This window comes from Lathamus discolor, chromosome 6 (assembly GCF_037157495.1).
Source record: "Lathamus discolor isolate bLatDis1 chromosome 6, bLatDis1.hap1, whole genome shotgun sequence".
Lineage (NCBI taxonomy): Eukaryota > Metazoa > Chordata > Aves > Psittaciformes > Psittacidae > Lathamus > Lathamus discolor.
Window position 1 is genome coordinate 75,690,393 of NC_088889.1, and position 19,636 is coordinate 75,710,028.

Consider the following 19,636-nt stretch of genomic DNA (forward strand, 5'->3'; position numbering starts at 1 on the left):
ATACTTAGCTAAGAGACGAATTCTTTAGTCTTACTGAACTTAGTAAGGGTAACTAGGGCTACTACACTGCTGTGGAGATTTGTTGTCTAAAGAGAAGACATTGCTGCCATAGATCAAAATGGGCCTACATACGTACCAATTTTAGTGTGATTTTCTAGAGCATGGTAAAATTACCCGAATCCACTACTGCTATAAAGCAGCCTTGCTAGGAATATTAAATCTGGGTTAAGTAGATACTGTTTTCTTAGCTTACATTTTACCATAGTTCTGCTCATGACAGCTTCCCTCTGTAAGTAAAAACAAAGGTTTTGTTTGCAGGGCCCTCTGTCACTCAGCCTGACTTCTTTTTTCCTCCAACTTTATCCAAGAGCAATAGACCGTAGTTATTTAAAAAGTCACCTTGTTTCTAAACTGGAATTACTATTCCTCAACGCAGCCTTGAACTCCCAGCTGCCTCCTCAGCTGTCAGAATGGCACTTAGACCATTCTCATTTTTATTCTTTCTTTCTGCTTATAAAAAGATAGTGGTCAGGTGGCAAAAAAATCTTTGTAACTGACTTCCCATTGTTAAGGGCCACCTTCCTCACATGCTTTTTTGTTCAGCAGATTACAATAGTCTTTTTATGGAGACTCCAAATAAAACCACACATAATTCTCTCTGTGAGATGGTAAGCTCATGGTTTACCATGAGCAAGATCCAAGGAGGACTAAAAACAGTTTCAGAAACTATTCAGCTAGCAGCCACAGCTGTGACTCTGGATGAAGGGATTTTAGGCAGGGGCCTTACTGGAGGATTTTTAAGAATGTCACAGAGTAAATTTATAATTTTTGAAGGTAGGTTTTTCAAAATCACTACTGAATCTATCCCACATGTACTATAAATTCATAAAAGTTCTATTTTCAAATCACTATTCTCCCCCCCACCCCGCTGCAGCTTCTTTTTGTAACTATAGTTCACTGACTACAAATTCCATCAACCCAAATTCAGAAAGCGTATACACTGGAATATTACATCATTGGATCAGCAAGCAGAGAAACAAACTGCCATCTGTAGATGCAGTGAAATAGCTCTGGTCTAGCTCTCTTTAGTGACTATCATCACTTCTTGTCCAAAGAAACATGCTAATGTTCACATTTCAAACACACACAAAATTATATTCCAAGGGATTGAAAGCCCAGGAGTTTGCCCAATGAAACTGGCACATCATGCTGAGCTTGACATTGCTGCATTTCAGCTCCCCTAAAAATAGGCAGCATAGTTCTAATTTGAGTTATTTGTGTAGAGCTACTCTGTTCCCATTAGAGCACACAGTGGGACATGCACATTATCTTTCATCTACTGAACATCCTCCTGGGTGAATGGAATGTTACAGGGCCCGAGGGCACCAGGAATACGCAACTGCAGCAGAGGTCTGTGTGCCATAGACCCACACCATCATCCAACACTGCCATAAGCAACATCTTACAGTTTTTGTAACATTTTTCTCATGATGCTGTGTTTGTATCATTCTCAAATTTTCCATTTAACTTTTATCTTCCTTCTATTTCTCCTCTTGATTTTTCTACTTTTATTTCTTATCCTAATGATGTCTGTCTTTATTCTTGTCCACTTGTTTGCCTTCAAGTATGCTGCTTAACTCTTGCTGCAATGATGGCAACTGAGTGCAACCACCACCAAGTTCTTTGCAAGACTGGCTGCACTGGAGCCTTGTCCAGTACTTGACTGTCTAGAGGCTTATACAAAAAACATACTGTCCTTCAGTTTCATTTTGGTCTCAGGCTTGAGGAACATCACACTATAAGACAGTGAAGATGTCTCAACTGAGCTTTGAATTGCAGCAATATATCTGCTGCGTTATAGTTTGTATAACTCTTACAGTAAATTAGGGTTTTCCTTAAATATTAGCATTATACTGCACATCACCAGCAGACAGAAGTCATAATTAAGATTTTCACTTTAATATTTACTTGACAGAAGGTCCGAGTGATCACATACTAAGTCACCTGAATTTTTCCACAAAGTGTCATTGATATTAAATTGTGGTGGGGTTTTTTCTTTCTCAGCCTCATCAGCTTCTTTGGGATCCCTGACAGATTTCTAGTGGCTTAAATAACACATGCGTTATTACCCAGATAGAGGAATTTCACTGATATCCACCAGGAATCTCTGACTTTCCTTCAGTCACTGTCCACTCTGCCAATAGCATGTAACATTACACGTACACATTTGCACGTGCAAACACACACACAGACATGAGCATCTGCTGTGTTGGGTAATATAAGCCTGCACATCTTCAGAGCCCATGTCTCTGAAAATGACCCTCAAAAAGTAGGTTAAGCCCATCCCTGTTTCTATATATAAAACTGTTTGTTTAATTGGTGGACTGCACCAAGAATAAATAATGAGGTAACTCTGAAGATCATTCCCAGAACAGTCAGCTGGGACTGCCTCTGCAAGCCAGAGCTGTCCCCTCGCTTTTGTTGTGATGTTTGGTGGCTTTGGGTTGGGTTTTTTAATGGTTTCGTTGTCTGAAGGTGAACAGCTTTTATCCAACTGCAACTATAGGATCAGTACAATATTTCACATATGAAGCATCCTGCACATAAGTGAGGTTCTGGAGTGTTTGTTTACTGATTGTAAAAATTGTTCTAAGTTCAAATCCTAAAATTGGGTCACAGATTCTAACCAGATAGGAGATGAGGTTCCTTCCATACAAAAAAAGGGGGAAAAAAAAAAAAAGCTTTTAACTACTCTGAGTCAATCAGGGAATACTGCCATCAGATGTTTTCTTAAGGTGTCTTATTCACCTTAAGTAAAAACAGGTTAAACTAGGAACTGAACCACAAATTCTATCTCAGAAGAAAAGGTCTTAAAATACTTAAACAGATACAGTAATTCATTTCTCAACTATTTTTTAACTCTTTCGCTGAAAGAGGATAAAAAAATCCCTCCTGTTTTGCTCATGTTATATTTTGCTTTGTTTCTTCTGATGTAGAAGTATACATGGCTCCTCTGCATCTTGGCCTCTGCACTAATAAATAGGTAAGGTAAAAAGTAGCATGCAAAGTCCAGAGATAAGTAAAATTACTGCAGGTAACAGGGTAGGCTTGCTCACAGGCTTGCTGGTGATTTCTTATATTAATATAGGAATTGTCTTTTTTAATGACTATGGACATCAGTAGAACTCATCTAACTTGACCTCAGTTGTGGCAGAAAGAATACAACCTCTAGTGAAATACCAAACAGACCGTATGAGGAAAGTACCGTGCCTGCTTGATAAATTAGGAAATGAAGAGCCTAATTCTGTCATGTACTTGGTGATGTATTTACTTTATCTCATACACAGGGACACAGAAAAACCAAAGGGATGTGCCCAAGGTGACACAGAAGGTCTATGATGAAGTGTGAAATTGAAACTAGCCACTGACTCATAGATCCATTTATACTTTGAAAGTTTTATCTTTTGCATCCCTCCATATGCTGTTGCTCTTCTGAGATGCTGTTATTACCAGTTTAAGGTAAAAGTCCTAATTTCAGTAAGCGTCTAGTGACACTCTGAGTAGCATACACTGGCATCACAGAAACATGGTGGGATGGCTCCTATGACTGGAGTGTTGGAATGGAAGGTTACAGGCTCTTTAGAAAAGACAGGCCCGGCAGACGGGGAGGGGGAGTTGCCCTTTATGTTAGGGATAGGCTGGAGAGTATGGAACTCTGTCTGGGGACAGGTGAGCAGTCAACAGAGAGTTTGTGGGTCAGGGTTAAAGGGAGAACAGCGATGGGAGACATTACTGTGGGGATCTGTTACAGACCGCCTGATCAAAAGGAACCTGCGGACAAAGCACTCTACAGACAGATAGGAAAAGCCTCACGCTTGCAGGCCCTGGTTCTCATGGGGGACTTCAACCACCCTGACATCTGTTGGAACGATGGCACTGCACGGCACAAGCAATCCAGGAGGTTCCTCGACTGTGTGGAAGACAACTTCCTTCTGCAAGTAATAGAGGAGCCGACAAGGAGAGGTGCCATGCTTGACCTTGTGCTCACCAACAGGGAAGGGCTCCTTGGGAATGTGACACTCAAGGGCAGCCTTGAATGCAGCGATCATGAGAGGGTCAAATTTGAGATCCCCAGAACAGTGAGAAGAGTGTGCAGCAAGCTCACTGCCCTGGACTTCAAAAGAGCAGACTTTGGCCTCTTCAGGAACCTGCTTAGTAAGGTTCCATGGGATATAGCCCTGGAGGGCAGGGGGGCCCAAGACTGTTGGTTGGTATTCAAGGATCACCTGCTACAAGCTCAGGAGTGCGGCATCCCAACTAGAAGGAAGTGCAGCAGGAGGGCCAGGAGACCTCCTTGGATGGATAAGGAGCTGCTGAGGAAAATTCAAATGAAAAAAGAGGCTTATAAAAAGTGGAAGCAAGGACAGGTGGCCTGGGTAGAGTACAGGGATGTTGTCCGGGAAGCTAGGGACCAGGGTAGGAAGGCTAAGGCCCAGTTAGAATTAAACTTGGGCAGGGATGTTAACAGGAAGGGATTCTAAAGGTACGTAGCAAATAAAAAACAGACTAGGGACATCATAGGCCCCCTGAGGAAGCTCTCGGGAGAACTGGCTACACAGGATTTGGAGAAGGCTGAGGTTCTGAATGACTTCTTTGCTTCAGTCTTCACTGGCAAAGGCTCTGACCGCACCACCCAAGTCTTGGAAGGCAGATGCAGGGACTGTGAGAACGAAGACCTTGGGCCCACTGTAGGAGAGGATCTGGTTCAAGACCATCTTAAAAATCTGAATGTGCACAAGTCCATGGGACCTAATGGAATCCATCCGTGGGTCCTGAAGGAGCTGGCGAATGAAGTTGCTAAGCCAGTGGCCATCACATTTGAAAAAATCATGGCAGTCAGGTAAAGTTCCCGACGACTGGAAAAAGGGAAATATAACCCCCATTTTCAAGAAGGGGAAAATGGATGACCCGGGGAATTACAGAGCAGTCAGTCTCACCTCTGTGCCTGGCAAAATCTTGGAGCACATTCTCCTGGAAGGCATGCTAAGGCACATGAAAAACAACAAGGTGCTTGGTGACAGCCAACATGGCTTCACTAAGGGGAAATCCTGCCTGACCAATTTGGTGGCATCCTATGATGGGGTTACGGAACTGATGGACAGGGGTAGAGCAGTTGATGTCATCTACCTGGACTTGTGCAAAGTGTTCAACACTGTCCCACACAACATCCTTGTCTCTAAATTGGAGAGACATAAATTTGATGGATGGACCACTCGGTGGATAAAGAACTGGCTGAATGGCCACACACAAAGAGTTGTGGTCAATGGCTCGATGTCCGGCTGGAGACCGGTAACGAGTGGTGTCCCTCAGAGATCGGTGTTTGGACCGGTCTTGTTTAACATCTTCATCGCTGACATGGACAGTGGGATTGAGTGCGCCCTCAGCAAGTTTGCCGATGACACCAAGCTGTGTGGTCCGGTTGATATGCTGGAGGGAAGGGATGCCATCCAGAGGGACCTTGACACGCTTGTGAGGTGGGCTGATGCCAACCTCATGAAGTTCAACCATGACAAGTGCAAGATCCTACACCTGGGTCGGAGCAATCCCAGGCACAGCTACAGGTTGGGCAGAGAAGAGATTCAGAGCAGCCCTGCAGAGAAGGACTTGGGGGTGCTGGTCAATGAGGAAATGAACATGAGCCAGCCTCAGTGTGCGCTCACAGCCCAGAAAGCCAACCGTATCCTGGGCTGCATCAAAAGGAGCGTGACCAACAGGTCGAAGGAGGTGATCCTGCCCCTCTACTCTGCTCTTGTGAGACCTCACCTGGAGTACTGTGTGCAGTTCTGGTGTCCTCAACATAAAAAGGACATGGAACTGTTGGAACAAGTCCAGAGAAGGGCCACGAGGATGATCAGGGGACTGGAGCACCTCCCTTATGAAGACAGGCTGAGAAAGTTGGGTCTGTTCAGCCTGGAGAAGAGAAGGCTGAATGGAGACCTCATAGCAGCCTTCCAGTATCTGAAGGAGGCCTATAGGGATGCTGGGGAGGACTCTTCACTAGGGACTGCAGTGACAGTACAAGGGGTAACGGATTAAAACTTAAACAGGGGAAGTTTAGATTGGATATAAGGAAGAAGCTCTTCACTGTGAGGGTGGTGAGGCACGGGAATGGGTTGCCTAGGGAGGTTGTGAGTGCTCCATCCCTGGCAGTGTTCAAGGCCAGGCTGGACGAAGCCTTGGGTGAGGTGGTTTAGTGTGAGGTGTCCCTGCCCATGGGAGGAGGGTTGGAACTAGATGATCTTAAGGTCCTTTCCAACCCTAACTATTCTATGATTCTAAGTTTCCCTTGATTCCTAGGACTGATGCACCAATTCACCCTAAGCCAGGTTCAGCCACATGCAGAAATGTTCTGCCATCTCCACTACAGCTTTGGGACTCAATATGACACCTATCCAATGCTGCTGACTCACCAATAAAACCTTTCTAGAAGCCAGCTTCATCTTACCATCTGCGTTGTCTTTAACTACCCTGCAGAGAGGAAAGCTGGGGACTGAGTGGCAGCATGGAGTTAAGAACCAAGAAGTTACTGCTTTCCTAGCAGACATTTTCAGTTCCAGTCTGTGTTCAAAAAGTAGGTTTCAAGCAGTCCAGATCACTCAGTTCAGGCTGGCAGGCAGGCCCCAGCTCAGACCTAGAAAATCTGTATTTCTAAGCAACCATAATTAGCTTGACCCTTATTGTTAAGGTTATGCTGCTTAAACCAGGAGATTCCAAAGCAGGATCAGGGCCAAATCACTTATGATCTGTTTCTATTTATCTAAAAGGTTCGTGTGGACTTAATTTGCTAGTGTGTGTTAAGAAATACTGACTAAGTAGAAAGGATTATGAACACATGTTTGGCCTAGAGAGGAAGAGAAAATGCAGCCATCACTTCAATTTCGAAATGTCTTATTTCATCATAAGCTTAACTTTCAAAGCTGACATGGGGATTTTGATACATAATGCCTCATTCTCAACTAATTGCATCTTAACATCAATTTGAAGCTCAAATTAGCAGCTATGTGATGTGGGTTTTTTTCAAATGTGTGTAGATGCCAAATGGAGGATCTAGACGTCTTATAAGCACTGTATAAAATAGACTGCTATACAAATGAGAACTCTGTAATCAAATTCAGGCAAGGAAGATGAGGAACTGGGGAAAAGAAAAGTTTATGCAACCCAGGAAAGAGGAGGAGAAAGGGGAGACTCTTCAGCAGAGGAAACCTGTGTCCTATCCCCTCTTCTTACATTAACACTTTGCCTGTATCTCCTTGCATTTGAGAACACGCAAAAACCTATGCTTACTGCACTAGCTATCTATTATGCAATTATTTGGCAGTTCTTACAATGTACCTTTTTAGGAGTCAGAAGTCTTTATTCAAATGCAGGCAAATACTGCATGCAGCAGACTACTTCATACCAACTGTAAAAAAAAAAAAAAAAAAAAAAAGAACAAAATAAATGCCAGTAAAAGAGATTAGGAAATAAGGTAAACGCTAAATTAGATATTTAATTATTTACAAATCAGCAGCTTAGATTCTATCTCTATTCCATTTTATGAGAATGCATTATAAAAGTAATTGACCAAAGAAGAATTAGTATTTCCCAGGCCTTTTTCATTGCTTGTAAAGGTTAAACTTCTGTAACCATGTTCATAAATTGTGTTCTGCCTTTCATAGAATCATAGAATAGTGAGGGTTGGAAAGGACCTTAAGATCATCTAGTTGCAACCCCCCTGCCATTGGCAGGACACCTCACACTAAACCATGTCACCCAAGGTTCTGTCTAACCTGGCCTTGAACACTGCCAGGGATGGAGCATTCGCAGCTTCCTTGGGCAACCCGTTGCAGTGCCTCACCACCCTCACAGTAAAGAACTTCCTTCATCTAACCTAAACTTCCTCTGTTTAAGTTTTAACCCATTACCCCTTGTCCTGTCACTACAGTCCCTGATGAAGAGTCCCTCCCCAGCATCCCTATAGGCCCCCTTCAGATACTGGAAGGCTGCTATGAGGTCTCCACGCAGCCTTCTCTTCTCCAGGCTGAACAGCCCCAACTTTCTCAGCCTGTCTTCATACAGGAGGTGCTCCAGTCCCCTGATCATCCTCGTGGCCCTGCTCTGGACTTGTTCCAGCAGTTACATGTCCTTTTTATGTTGAGTACACCAGAACTGTACACAGTACTCCAAATGAGGTCTCAGAAGGTATCTGTTATCTATTCAAGCTATCTGTTAACATGGGGAGAGCATAAAATTCTTGCTAACACTGAAGGATTTCCCAAAGATACCAAAAATTAATTCATTTATATTAAAATAGCATTCAAATATCTAAATAGTTTCCTAACAAAGTATATGCTGGGACTTGCTGTACCCATTAGTTGCATCAAGTAATATCACTCTGCAACATACTCATATATCAGACTACTTGCTTATCAAGACTATCCCAGTTTTTATAACTAGAAAACAACCTTAGTTCCCAATCTCTGCTATGCCAAAGAAGTCCAAAATTCTTAACATGAGCATGCACAATTCCCAAAAGAAGAACTTGGGCTTTTTTAAATCCCTGGAACCAACATTTGATCATGAATAGCTCACAACACTGTATAATACTTGTCTGTATCTCCACACCACAGGCAGTTCAGAAAGTGTGCCAGGTATATATTGGCGGAGCCTGGGAATACACCATCTGTCTTCCCTGTGCATCCACTTCTCTGTCCAGTGTCAGAGAAATAGTATCAGGCAAGTCAGATCTCTGGTCCTTTGCAGCAGGCTATTCATATGTACATTGATTATAAAGTCATCATCAACTTCCATAACTCTACTTTTCTTCCTGAATCTCATAAAATGGAATCATGGAGCAGATACTGAGTAACCTGGTCTAGTGGAAGGTGTACCTGCCCTTGGCAGGGGGTTGGAACCGGATGAGCTTTAAGCTCCCATCCAATCCAAACCAGTCTAGGATTCTATAATAGATGTACAGATTGCACTTCTTCCTAACTGCACTCTTTGGCAACTCTGTGAAGCAGACACTCACTGTCTCTGCTATGTGAGGTTATGATGAGTCTTAACAAAATAAAACAATATATATATGTGTTTTACAGTGCACTCCTTCAGAAATTTCTAACATTCCTTACCTTCATTAGTGCCTATTTACATATTCATAAACACTTTTCTACTATCTTTATTAAAAGGATTACCCTTTCTGCTCATTTACATGGATTTATATGCCACTGAAGCATTGTCCTGGGTTCACCAGTAGCTGTTTTTCTCCTTCTTAGTAGCTGCTGCAGCGCTGCGTTTTGACGTCCAGCCTGGGAACAGAGCTGATAACACCAACTGTTTTTAATTGTTGTTAAGTAATGTTTATTCTGGCCAAGGACTTTGTGAGTCTCATGCTCTGTCGGGGATGAAGGGAGGCCAGGAGGAAGCAGAGACAGAACACCTGACCCAAGCTAGCCAAAGAGGTATTCCTTACCACAGCACGTCATGCCCAGGGAGGTAACTGGGAGTTACCCGGAAGGGCACGGGCTCTCTTTGGGGGGGTCGAACTCGTTCAGCAAGTGGTATTGTGTTCTTTTCTCTTGTTATTTTCTTTTATCATTATTATCACTGGTGGTAGCAGTAGTGATTTGTGTTATACCTTAGTTACTGGGCTGTTCTTATCTCAAACTGTGGGAGTTACATTCTCTTGATTCTCCTCCCTATCCCTCCTGGAGCGGGGCGGGGAGGAAAGAAAGAGGGAGAAAAAAAAAAGGGGGGGAGTGAGTGAACGAGCTGTGTGGCTGACTTTCTCTAAACCACGACAGTTCTTTTTGGCGCCCAGCGTGGGGCACAAGGGGTTGAGATAATGACAGATCTGACCAGAGTGTGTCTAATCGTATTTGTGATAAGCATTCATTGTTTTAGATTAATAGTCACTAATCACAATGCTGATTTACTGGCTCTCAAAGTTGTTCCTCTTGATCTCACAGTCTCAGTATATTGTACCTTACTTAGAGCCGGTATTTGCTGTGGTAGTGTTTTTCAAGTGTGGGGCTTGGGTAAGGTTCTTGTCTCATTGTACTTCATGATAATGACTTGTAATACAATAGAATCATTGATCATGAAACTGATCTGGCTTATGTTCCCAGTGTGGTCATCACCTTCATACTTTGGGAGGTATATAATAAAGGTGCTTAGCAATTACACATCTTTTTTCTCCTTCTCGGGTGGTCAACCTGTGAAGGAGACATTCTTTTACCCTCCCAGATGCCCTCTCAGACCATTTACAGCATCATTTGAGAGTTTTGAAGTTCTTGAACGGACTTTTAATACTGTTGAGACCTGTTTGCTGATTGTGATGGGGATCACCATGTTGGCACACATACAGAGTGTGTTTTGCCCACAACCATTTTGTCTGATTTCAAGAGTTAAGCAGAATCAGGTCTGGGGTTAAACAACGATATAGGAGGACCAAGAGATATTCCCCAAGGCTGGACAGCCATGAGTGGCAGGGCGTGTGGGATAGTATGGGCAAGTATCTAGGTCAGTGGGCTCCTCCAGTACTTTGGAATTTCACCACCAAACAAGAGCAAAATCCGGAAGAATTAGTAAAACACTTAAATGAGGTGTGTGGTCAGTCTGGCCATACCAGAGACGGACAAATCATGGCAACGTGCTGGGGCTTGGCCTATGCTTACAGGGCCTTGTTCAACACTATCCAGCACCTTCAAAAGGAAAAAAATGTCTCTGCATCTGAGGGCAAAGCAACAGTCAGCACAGCTACCCCAGCTCCAAGCACAGCAGCTACTCAAACTTCGACTGCAACAGACAGCGCAGCTACCTCAGCTCCAAGCACAGCAGCTACACCATCCCCAGTGACAAGTACAGTCACTACTCAAACCACAGTGATAATCACTGCAGCTAAACCAGAGGACCAATTCATACCAATATCGGTTGCCCCCGTAAGCAAGAGAAAAAGCAAAAAAGAGGCAAGAAGGGTGAATCAAGATGAAGAAACAATGTATTCACCACCCGGTCCAGCATTTGATCAGGAGTCATCATCACATGACGAAGAAGAAGAAGAGGTGACTTCTCAACCTCGGACCTCAACCGAGCTACAGAATATGCAAAAAGATTTTACCCGTCAACCAGGGGAGCACATCATCACCTGGTTGCTCCGATGCTGGGACAATGGGGCCGATGGTCATGAACTAGAAGGTAGGGAAGCCAAGCAGCTGGGATCACGTGCTAGAGAAGGGGGAATTGACAAAGCAATTGCAAGAGAGAAAAGGTTCCTCAGTCTTTGGAGGCGGCTCTTGGCAGCTGTGAAAGAAAAGTTTCCATACAAGGACAATGTTATGAGTCATTTGGCCAAGTGGACTACTTTAGACAAAGGCGTCCAGTCTCTGAGGGAATCAGCGATCGCAGACATGATCTATCACATCGTAGAGATGATCTATCACATCAAGCCAAATAACAGGGACATAACCATAGACCCAGATGAAGTCGAATGTACGTGCCCCATGTGGCGAAAACTAACATGGAATGCACCATCATCATATGCCCATTCATTGGCAACAGTAACCTGGAATGACATAGTACCACTAACAGTGGATGAAACGATTCATAAACTCTGAGAGTTCGAAGACAATCTCACCCCTTCCATCATCTCAGCTGTAGAAAAACTGTCCCAGGATCTCAAACAATTGAGGGACGATCTATCTGATTTATCCAGCTCCTCACGTGTACCAACAAATGTCTCAGCTATTAACAGAAGGCATCCTATTCTTCGAGAGAGAAGATACAGGAGGTATACCCCACAGGCCACCCTATGATTTTACCTGCGGGATCATGGAGAAGACATGACAAAGTGGGATGGAAAACCTACTTCAGCTTTTGAGGAATGGGTGAGTGAATTGAAGAGGGGAGCAAGGGCCAAAACTCATCATCCCATGAGAGCTGCAGCTTTAGTTTCTGGTGAGCAGGTTCCCAGATGGAGTGGAAGAGCTAATTTTACTCCAGCTCCTGTGATAATGAAGAATAATCCCTTTCAACATGACTTAAGTGTTCAACGTTGTGATGACTATTAGAGGGGCCCTGCCTCCAGCCAGGTGGAGGTAGGGGAAAAACCCACACATCCATACGGAGACCAGAACAACAAGGGAGATAGTAACTTCTAGGCTTTGAAAACTCAAGTCTTTAAACATACTTTTATCAAGTAAGAAGTATGACCAATATATGGCAATAGTCTGTACCAAAAAAGCTTCCTATAATCTGCTGTTCTACTCCTAATCAGTATCTTGGCTAATTCATGCTGAACTTTCTTGGCTCCTCAGGCAGAGCAAACCAGTACCCCTACTTGAAGGAGCTTTGCTTTAGGACCAAGAAGAATCAAAGCAAAATGTAACTTTTCTAAGTAACTCCCATGCTACACTGTGTCAAATGTACATTTTAAAAGTTGACATTCAGCCAGTGAGGAGTACAAACACCCTGTCAAAGACTTCTGATCATTTTTAAGGCAAGATTTCATCTGGTGGCAGATACATAAATCTAACACTACTCACCAGTTTATAATACAGTATTTACGCTTCCACCCTGTGCATGCTGAATGATGGCAGTGGCAGGTGAATCAAATAGGAACTTTACAGCTTCCCAAATGCTACAATCTGAGAATATTTCATTAGTGATATTTATAAAATATTCCTAAATCAAACTGAGGAATAAAAGCATCCCTAAACTCCTTGCAGGGACAAAAAAAAAACCCACAAAAACCACACAAACATATGAAGCCAAACTGTTGGTGAACTAGAGATGAGAAGTTGCAGAGGAGGAGTTAACAGGAAGGATGGATGGTGAATAGTGCTGTTGAGACAGAAGTGTGTGCTTAATACAACAACCCTTTACAGAAACTGCAGCCTGTAACATCCTGGCATCCTTCCTAGGACACCTTTTTGTCTGTCCTATTCCATACAGATCAGTACGTAGAGCATAGTAGTACAGAGAACTGAAGAAGCCTGAGCTAGGGCTGTGCAGCTGAATCACAGCTGCATCAGCGTGCGTATGATAACAAAACTGGGTTACACGACTAAGCCAGTCACACAGTCCCAAAAACAGGGACATGAAAAGGATGGTGCTTAAAGGGTAGGATGAACATGAATAATTAATTTTCAGTGAGTGCAAAATGATGTGATCACCTTCAGATTCCCCCCTCTGTTGCTAAGCAGCATTCTTTAGTCACAAGCTTTGACTTACAAAATGAACAGCAGCCTCCGCACATTTTGCTATTTTTACATTTAAAATTGTTCTTTTGCCAAGCTTTCATTATATTTCAAAATGCTCTAGAACAAAATCAAATGAGCACTGAGATACCTGCATCCGTCAGGAAAAGGCCTCGGTTACCACCTGGGACAACAGCTCACAGACTCTCCAGTCTCCAAAAAGGAATGAAGAGAGCCTCCATCTCCCATGTACCGAAGCAAGTGCTCATAAGGCCTCTCAGGCCTGAGCTCTACATGAGAAATTGAACTTGCATCATGGAAAAGGCAAGAGTACCATACATATGGGTTTGTATATTCATCAGTTTCAAACTGCATAAACAAAATCCCAGAACTTTTCCCGTGGTGGTGGTAAATTCATTGTATTAATTCTTTCAATCTGCACTAAGGATGTTGTTCAATGATCAGGCCCTGTTCAATGCTCTGGGCATTCTGACAAAATTAAATCAACTACCTCTCTCTGTGTAAGAAATTCTCTCTCATTTAATTAGAAGCAAAGAGCTGGCTGCCAATGTTCCAAAATTAGTATCAAACATCCCCACTGCAAGCACTCTCCCTTCAAAGGCTTGATGCACTACTGGGGAGTTCAGAAATCCTTGTTCTTGAAGGCCAAGAGAAGCAATTGACAAAGAGTTCAGGATCTTTCACCAACTGTGGGCTACTAATAACCCACACTTAGTTCCCACGTGTCTGCAGTTTAAACACATTACACTGGTAAACAAAATGAGTAATCATTCTAAAGTGTGAACTGACCATCAGCTCTTTTTTGATATTCATGACATGAACAAATCGCCAAGTAGAATAACATTGGTGGTGCTGTGGTATATGTGGCCTGGAGCAGAAGATGCCTCCCAAGGAAAGAAAAGACATATTCAATAGTTACAGCAAGTTTTTTTCCTACATTTCTATGGAAAAGACAGAAGGTTTCTAGGTCAGCTAAACTGGCAGCAAGGTGTTAAATTAGACTCTTTCCTTGCTAGCCTCTCTACTGGATAGCAGTAAGACAGACTATAGTCACCATCACCATCATTTCTTTTTTAGTGTTCTGGGTGTTTTTTTCCCCACTGGCAAAAGAATGCCAGAGATTCTGGAGTCCTCTGCCAAACCACAGAATGTATCATCAGCTCTCTAGAAAAACATTTCCCAAAGGGATATCCTGAAAGCTTCCCAAGTCTCCCTGGCTAACTGTAGCAGCCTTTAGAGAGCTAACAATTGCTTCTCATACAGCCACTGGCCCAAATCCACACATTAGTCTAGGTCTTTTTGTGTTCTTCCAGATGCCTCAGCACTCAGAGAAGCAACAACTCTACCTGACCCCATCATCTTGTTATACACCAAACTCTAAGCAGCTGCATTGTTCTGCTGCTGCTGCTTGGGTCATCACTGTTTTGGCAAGGAGTACTTGAAGAAGATTTGTGTTTCATATAAAGTAATGTATCAGTAAAACAGTTTTAACAACCTGGACATTTATATTTACCTTATGCCTGGGAATACCTGCAGACCTACACCTTACACCTACACAAGGCTATGTTCCAAGACAAATTTTTTGCAGTAGCAAGAATCAAGTGCCTTTTTCTCCCTATTTTTGGTATACCTGGAGGAAAGAGAAACAGTCTCTCTTTTGTTTTGTTTTTTTTTTAATCTTTGTTCACTTCTTTTTGCCCCACCAACTGCTGAGTAAAAGGACAGGAAGTAGGCAACATATCCTGCAGCCTACTGGTAGGTAGACTCCTGTTGCCAACTCAATCTTATCCCCACGAGCCTCCAATCTGTGCAAAACTTCAGGACCATGCCTGAGACATGAAAGAACAGCAGTCTCTGGCGTGCTTCCTCTTGCTTAAAGGAACAGGCAGATGAGGAGAACAGAGGCATGAGGAGGCAGCAGGGATGGAATACACACATGTTAAAAGGTGGGGCTGCACATACACAAGAGGAAGAACAGGGAAAAAAGTCTAATGCAGGAAAATGGGCTGATACAGGGGGATGCAGGTAGCTCATAGGAAGAAATAGCCCCCCCCAAAAAGGGAAGCTACTACAAGGATTAAAGAAAAGAACGGACAGAACTGGATACACCCAGACTACGTGTACAGCTGGCAGATTGCAATGAACCATTTTTCTTGAGCCATACTCCTGGTTTCTGTTTTTTTAGGACATAACAAGTAACATTTATAGCTCAAATAAAAAAGTTCAAAAAACATAGTTTGCTGGCTGGTTTGTTCGCTCTTTAATCTGGATAAAGTAAAAACATAGGTCCTAGGTTTTAAATTCTAGCATCATTAAACATTCGACCATCAAACATAAATGAAAACACAGAATTTAAATGCCATTAATAAATACCTATTTCTTGTGTCAGACTATTCAAGGTTTAGTGCAAGACTGAATTTACAATTAATATAAGTGCTGTTTGTTAGTGGTACAATCTAATGTAGCTAAAGCCAATATTAATGAGTTTTAATTATCTTGTGACCCTAAGTGTAATACTGTTTTCTTTTATGAGAAGCCACTGATGACCTCCAGTGAGCTTCATTCAATAAGGTCAGCATGACTACAGTTGGCAATGGAGGCTAAAGCTGTTTGCGGGATCACTGCTTCCAGACATTGAGTCCCCCAGTGTATAGTGTATAATCACTGGACTAAAATCATGGCAAGTTTCTCTAGAGAATACAAAAAAATTGTGGCAGAGATAAGGTCAGCCTAATGTTTCTGCAACATGGCTGTTTCAAATTAATAATGGCTTAAATACTTATTTAACCTACTCCTTTGACCAGTTATTAGGTGGGAGGGTTTTGTGGTTTTTGTTTTGTTTTGTTCTTAGCTATGATGCTGATAAATGCTGTCTTTTTTCCGTTCCCTTGGCATATAGAAGTAAGAACTGGTAGCGTAGTTTATGCTAAAAGTCCATCTAGACCAGCATCCTCCCTCTAAGAGTAGCCATCCAGGGCCACTTCACACGAACATTCTTACCCTCTGTTTCTTACTGAGCTTAAGGAGTTGCTGGTCTGTGAAAGAAACACCCCTTTTTAACTACGTTGCCATTCTGTAAGAGCCTTTGTAACATGACTGTTAAAAGCTTATTCAGATCCAAATAACACTGTAACAACAAACCAGCTTATCCACTTCCCCCTCAGTTACTTGAAATAACTCTGAAAGACCTTTGGAGAAAGCTCTTGGGAGAAAGCTCTTTGGAGAATGGAGTCATTTTTACCTTGCACAGCATGTTTTGTCCATCTCCATCTTGTTTTGATCTCACACCTTTAAGGAATGTATTGGAATATAATAATGACTATGACACTAACAGTAGCCATAGCATTCATCCTAGTTTCAAAATAGCCCGCTCAATTGTAAACTACCTGTACTACTGTTCTGTAATCCTGCAAGGTACATGGCAAAACTGTGAAATTCACTCAATGACTTCTACCAAGAAATTAAATATCTCCCATCAAATATGAAGCTGACACTTGGCTTTGGGAACTGAGGCTAATAATTGCATTTATTTTTCTTCAGGTAATCCAGATCTGTGAGGCTATAACCTGATTAAACTGATGAAAGAACACAGATGATAGATATTTGCAAAAGTTAACATATCCCCTACTTAAGGACCTACTCAAAGAAACAGGGATTTATCTCCTTCATAAGTGAAAACAGTATTAGTAGAATGTTACTAGAAAGTTTCCTCTATATCTTCCTTTTCCCTCTAGCTTGGATGTGATCAAAATTTTCTAACAAGCAGTTTCTGCAGTCATATCCTGTATCTGAACTTCTCTTGAGCTTTGGCGTTAATTGTTCCTTTGTTGACTATGGATACTCCATAGCTATGCTGGGAAAACTGGAACTACATTCTGACAAAAATACCTGGAGCAATGAATAAGTATTGTAAAATGCTTTTCTCAGCATCTGAATTCTAGTAATGTGTAATTAAACCTCTTAAAGGTTAATTATTCAATAACATTCATGTTGAGCAAAAAACCTCATACCCTATGTACTAATCGCAACCTGAACAGGAAAAAAAAAGTGGTTTACTAGCGCTCCAGGGTAAAGACAGATCTACAGAAATCCTCTCAGATGCTTCATCTGTAATCTTGTGCAGAAGTTGATTTTATGTATACAAACATATTATCTTCAGTGCTTCAATGAAGGTGTATTTCCAACATGTTATAAAGCAGCATTAAGCTTTAAAACTTAAATTATTAATTTTTATTATTATAATGCTTTTTATAATTTACAATTTATAATAATAATTATTAATGCTTTAAGACATTCTTATGCCTATAAATAACAAAAACTATATAAAAACTCTTATGTTTAATATAATTCATTTACATGGCATTTCTGTAGAGAGGTGTAGCTGTACAATACACTTCATCTGAGTAGGTGCTAAGCTTATCTCTGAAACAGCATAAATTTGGCTGTTTTAAACTAAGTGCTTCAGTTATTTGTGTTGGCAGATACAGGCTTCAAGTGCTTTCTTGAGAATGATGTTCCAAATGAACGCCACAATGCCTGAAGATGAGGTCCATGAAAAAATATTACTTGAAAATGTACACTAACATTTTTGTTTAAATTCTTCACTAGAGTTTACACAGAATATGGGCTTATTGAGTGGTGTATATGAATTTTCTACCCAGAAGGCTAGTGTGATTCTTGTATACAGTTACTAAATATTTATATATCAGAAAAACAGACTAGAAGACTTGCAGAATACAGGCACTGTAAGACAATCTTTCTATAAACAACAGTAGCAAGTTAATAGTCAATAATATGATAAATAGTGAATTAGATGCACTGACTATTGCATTTTACCAGCAGTGACATTCCATATTCATCTGAAGCTATATATACAGGCAGCAGTGACAGCAAGATATTCTTAACAGTTCGGTGTAACAGTGTCTTCTCCTTATCAACTCATACATAGACTTGTTGGTCTACAAGACACAGAATAAATCCTCTGTTTTCTACTATGTTTGAGGAAAGAATTGATGCAAAGCTTCTTGAAAAAAAAATCAAATAACTGAGGTGTCATATGCAAGATTTTTACAGGTACATCTGAGACAAGTACACTGATGATTATACTCCTGCTGCTCCAGGATTATACTCCTGCTGCTCCAGGATTATACTCCTACTCCACCTGTATTTGATATGACTTTGGTGTGTAAAACTCACACAAAACTGTATGGATGAATTTGATAATTCCTGTGCTAATTTAAAGTTAATTACAGAACATTTTGTTTTAAATAATGAATTGTCTTTATTAGCAAATCTGAAACCACTGTTTAAATCTCTAGAACCATCAAATTCTTTTTATAAAACCTGTACTAGAACTGAAAAGCATTTGTAGTTTCTGAATAACTTCTAAAATAAAATTTGGTGTAATTTCATTAAATAAACAACCCCGCCCTCAAACACACAGCTTACAATGACATAATGAAATACATATTTGTTATAAATGGCAACAAGTATTTTTAGTTGTGAATTAATTTGGACATTAAAATGCTCATATCGTGTCATTGTGTTATGCTTACTTCTACTGCAAGAAAGGGAATATAGAGTTCACTGTTTTTCTTGGAGGCGAACGCTGAGTGCTCTAGCTGAGCTTTTCAGTACTAAGGAGGAAGTGTTGTACACTTTCATGCCCGAGACAGGAAAGGTGGTGCTCAAAAGACAAGAGATATTGTGTGGAGCTGGACAACTTCCGTAGAGTGATTTTATGGGAGAAACTGTTTTCAAGTAGTTACTTGCTGCTTTAAACATGTCTTCCTTTCCACTGGCTGGTATGACCATGTTGTTTTAGAAAGCACAAATACCTTCAAGACATGAGTCTCAACTGTGTTTAATGTCAAACTTTTCACACACCTTTGCCACTGATACTACAGAATATTAGAAACCCGGGAAAAAACATATTCTTATCTTATGGAATACCTTAGAAAGTATTCCATAAGGTGAACCACATCTATACCCTTTTATATCAATTAATTGGCAATGCCTTAATGCATGCAGCAGTTGAAATCACCAGAATTACCTTGACTTCATTGTGACAGTGAAGAGACTTTACACTTCTTGTAGAACGTTCTTGCTTCCCCATATTCTCTACACACTGTAAAGAGGTAATCTGCATTTCTGCAATAACTATGTAACTTCAATTCTTATAAATAAGATAGAAATATGATTTACATGTTACTATCACCAGAAATCACAGCAAATCTTTTTATGTTTCTGCATTTAAATGTGTTAGCTAACTCAAAAGGAAAAAATAAGGTGGAAAAGCAACCTGAACTTTGTCAACATAATCCCTCTGTAGCAAAGTGATGTCTTGAATTTTCAGGAAAACAGAAAACAAATAGTTCTTT

General features: G+C 41.3%; 1 long non-coding RNA gene across 2 annotated transcripts in view; it reads right to left on the minus strand.

Moving 5' to 3' along the window:
• Positions 1-19,636, minus strand: part of LOC136016506 (uncharacterized) — a 44,579-nt gene that overhangs the window by 22,855 nt on the left and 2,088 nt on the right. For both annotated transcript variants that reach the window (XR_010613615.1, XR_010613614.1), the window contains exon 2: positions 7,393-7,462. This is a non-coding gene — a long non-coding RNA (uncharacterized LOC136016506). The remainder of the gene's footprint in view (positions 1-7,392; positions 7,463-19,636) is intronic.